Here is a 4,856-nt window from a genome sequence, read left to right as displayed (position 1 = left end):
AAATCAATGATGGAGCTCAAATTGAAAGAACTGAGTAATACTACAAGGTCATTCTTCCTATCACAACTTTCAGGGAATCAACATTGAAATCCCCACAAATGATAATTTGCTTCCCCTTGTCTGACAGATAGCACAACAAAGCAGCCAAGTTTTCTAGAAATAGCTGGAAATTCCCTGAGGGGGACCTATACACTGCTACAATTATGAAAGTGCCATCATTTAGTTTTAGTTCAGTGGCACATGCTTCCATATGTCGCTCTACACAAATTTTTTTAGTTTCTAAATGTTTTGCGCTGTGGAAGCATTCGACATATACGGCAACTCCTCCTCTCATCATATTATCTCTACTTACATGTGCACCTAATTTGTACCCATTGATGCTAACCCTTTGCATATCAGTGACCATGTGATGCTCAGACAGGCATAGTACATCTATTACATTCTCAGTTTCTATATCTTCTAAACAAAGCAGAAGCTCATCAATTTTATTCTTCAATCCCCCAATATTTTGATGAAATATACTAACATTATTTCTCACTTTACTTTTTGAACTTTTTTAACATCTTTAGTACTTGCCTGGCTGAGTTTCCCACTGGACGCTGATCTTACACTAAAAAAGAGTTTCCACCACGAGATGTAGTTCCACCCCCTTTAAATTTTCTGCTATCAGCCCAGCCAGTTTACCCTTCCCCTACTTGTTGAGGTGTAGGCCATGTCTAGTATAGTCCCACCTACAGAGTGAATCAACAGGAACCACACCAATGTGTGACACTGCACCAGATCCAAGTAGCCATTCCAACTCCAAATTAACTCTCCTGACAGAAGAGCTCAAATGAGGCTGGTCGTGGTGCTCCAGAACCGACACAAACCCAACACTGGTATGACTCGATGCTGATGAATTATTCGCCAGGTCACACTCTATGCTGTACCCCGATCTCTGTCAATACTGTTGCCCGGCCCACCCACAATAACCATGGTATCTTCCTTAGTAAAGGCTCTACATAGTGAACCTAAATCCACTGTAACCTGCCCCAGTCCAGTACTAGGTTTGAAAAAACTTGTGACCTGGTATTCTGACCCTAATTCATCCTGCAGAAGTTGGCCCACACCCCCAGCATGCGAACTATCTAGCAACAAGACTTTCCTTCTGTTTGAAGACTTCCCTACCTTCTTATTCAATTTGCTGCTGAAAGTGTGTTGAGCCCTGTCTACATCTACTTCTGTGAGAGGCTCATCAGTTTCTGACTGAGGCAACAGGTCAAACTAATTTTGTACATTAATGACAAAGCTGTCAGAAGAATTTCTTGGCCTGTTCCTTATGCCTGTTGCCACTTCCCACCCCTGTTTACAATTCTCCCCGCTTAACTTGCCCAGTTCTCACCTAGTCTCATTTAACTAAGCCTGAAGGACAGCAATTTTCCCCTCCTGTCCCACAATCTTTCTATCTCTACTGCATAGCCTACAGAACCACAGATGAGTCTCGCTCATTTTCCCAATTCCCACGCCACTACAATCTCCCCAGTGAAAAAAGTTACTACATCCATCACACCAGACACTGGAGGTAACAATTCTACGGCACGTCAGGCACTTTACACTCATGATACAAATCGATTTTAGTGACAGTAAGACAATTAAGTTACTGGAAAATAATGAAAATACGTGTACAAAAAATTAGACCCACTTGCGGCAATGTAAACAATGGTTCAGAAATTTATTACTGGAAATTATTAAAGAGATAATGATACTCTACAGGTATAAATGGGCAGCAAACGTATTTAGCACACTAAAATATCAGTAAATGCACTTAAAATTGTGTTATGAAGTTTAATCTGAAAGCTCAAAAGTTAAGCCTGGAAGCGATATGTAAACAAAAAGAACATTACGTGATTAATGTAAAAATACGGAAATAAAACAAAAATCTTAAATGGTATGCTTGAAGAGCACTATAATTCACGTAATAAATTAGTTTAAAGTGTTCGAAACAGTACATTACTACTTAAATTACTTATTTTGTACAGAAGCTGTGACTGAAACGTCCATATAGAAGGCGCAGGGCTACCATACTTCATTGTGGTGCAACTGATATGTCATTGGCTGCAAGAATGAAGGCAGCAGCACCATAGAGAATGACCACACATGAGTCTCCCTGCTGTGAAATAAAGGCCCGTTACTACACTTTCTACATCAAAGAATTCATTTGTAACTCAACTTATGACAACTAATGTTTACAGGTGACAAAAAGGTAGACATGCTTACCAAAAGAAAGAAGATGTATCAGGTTTCCTGCTTTCATAAATAATTGTTGCAACTGATATGTCATTGGCCGGAAGAAAGCAGGCCACAGCACCATAGACAATGACCACACACATGAGTCTGCCTGCTGTGAAATAAAGGCCAATTACTACATTTGCTACCTTGAACACCTCATTTGTATCGTACCTTATGTAATAAAATGTTTAAAAGTGACAAAGAAGGAGCCATTCTTACCAAAAGATAGAAGATGTATCAGGTTTCCTTCTTTCATACTTAATTGTGGTGCAAATGATATGTCATTGACCGGAAGAATGAAGTCAAAAGCACCATAGACAATGACCACACACACGAGTCTGCCTGCTGTGAATTAAAGGCCTGTTACTACTTTTGCCACATCAAAGACTTCATTTGCATCTCAACTAATGGAATTTAAAGTTTAATGGTAACAAAAAGGTAGCCATGCTTACCAAAAGGAAGAAGATGTAGAAGTTATTCTGACTTTCATAATTAATTATGGTGCAACTGATAAGTCGTTGGCCAGAAGAATGAAGTAAATAGAACCATAGACAATGACCACACCCATGAGTCTGACTGCTGCAAAGTAAAGACCCGTTACTACATTTGCTACCTTGAACACCTCATTTGTATCGTACCTTATGTAATAAAATGTTTAAAAGTGACAAAGAAGGAGCCATTCTTACCAAAAGATAGAAGATGTATCAGGTTTCCTTCTTTCATACTTAATTGTGGTGCAAATGATATGTCATTGACCGGAAGAATGAAGTCAAAAGCACCATAGACAATGACCACACACACGAGTCTGCCTGCTGTGAATTAAAGGCCTGTTACTACTTTTGCCACATCAAAGACTTCATTTGCATCTCAACTAACGGAATTTAAAGTTTAATGGTAACAAGAAGGTAGCCACACTTACCAAAAGAAAGAAGATGTATAAGGTTTTCCTGCTTTCATACTTAATTGTGGTGCAACTGATATGTCATTGGCAACAAGAATAAAGTCAGTAGCACCATAGACAATGCCCACACACATGAGTCTGCCTGCGGTGAAATAAAGGTTCATTACCATATTTGCCACATCAATGACTTCATTTATATCTCAACTTATGGAATCTAATGTTTTAAGATGACAAAGTGGTAGCTACACTCACCAAAAGAAAGAAGATGTATAAGGTTTTCCTGCTTACATACTTTTTTGTGGTGGAACTGATATGTCATTGGCCACAAGAATGAAGTCAATAGCACCATAGACAATGACCACACATATGAGTCTGCCTGCTGTGAAATAAGGGCCCATTACTACTTTTGCCACACGAATGACTTCATTTATATCTCAAATTATGGAAATTAATGTTTAAAGGTGACAAAGCTGTTCCCACACTTACCAAAAGGAAAAAGATGTATAAGATTTTCCTGCTTTCATAATTTTTTGTGGTGCAACGGATATGTCATTGGAGACAAGAATGAAGTCAATAGCACCATAGACAATGATTACACACATGAGTCTGCCTGCCATGAAATAAAGGCACATTACTACTTTTGCCACATCAATGACTTCATTTGTATTTCAACTTATGAATCTAATGTTTAAAGGTGACAAAGGCATAGCCACACTTACCAAAAGAAAGAAGATGTATATGGTTTTCCTGGTTTCATAATTAATTGTGCTTCAACAGATATGTCATTGGCCACAAGAATGAAATCAATAGCACCATAGACAAGGACCACACATATGAGTCTGCCTGCTGTGAAATAAAGGCCCATTACTACTTTTGCCACATCAATGACTTCATTTACACTCCTGGAAATTGAAATAAGAACACCGTGAATTCATTATCCCAGGAAGGGGAAACTTTATTGACATATTCCTGGGGTCAGATACATCACATGATCACACTGACAGAACCACAGGCACATAGACGCAGGCAATGGAGCATGCACAATGTCGGCACTAGTACAGTGTATATCCACCTTTCTCAGCAATGCAGGCTGCTATTCTCCAATGGAGATGATCGTAGAGATGCTGGATGTAGTACTGTGGAAAGGCTTGCAATGCCATTTCCACCTGGCGCCTCACCTGGACCAGCGTTCGTGCTGGACGTGCAGACTGCGTGAGACGACGCTTCATCAAGTCCCAAACATGGTCAATGGGGGACAGATCCGGAGATCTTGCTGGCCAGGGTAGTTGACTTACACCTTCTAGAGCACGTTGGGTGGCACGGGACACATGCGGACGTGCATTGTTCTGCTGGAACAGCAAGTTCCCTTGCCGGTCTAGGAATGGTAGAACGATGGGTTCGATGACGGTTTGGATGTACCGTGCACTATTCAGTGTCCCCTCGACGATCACCAGAGGTGTACGGCCAGTGTAGGAGATCGCTCCCCACACCATGATGCTGGGTGTTGGCCCTGTGTTCCTCGGTCGTATGCAGTCCTGATTGTGGCGCTCACCTACATGGCGCCAAACACGCATACGACCATCATTGGCACCAAGGCAGAAGCGACTCTCATTGCTGAAGACGACACGTCTCCATTCGTCCCTCCATTCATGCCTGTCGCAACACCACTGGAGGCGGGCTGCACGAT

The sequence above is a fragment of the Schistocerca gregaria genome, chromosome 7 (genome assembly GCF_023897955.1).
Source record: "Schistocerca gregaria isolate iqSchGreg1 chromosome 7, iqSchGreg1.2, whole genome shotgun sequence".
In the NCBI taxonomy this organism is placed as follows: domain Eukaryota; kingdom Metazoa; phylum Arthropoda; class Insecta; order Orthoptera; family Acrididae; genus Schistocerca; species Schistocerca gregaria.
This window is presented reverse-complemented; position numbering follows the sequence as displayed.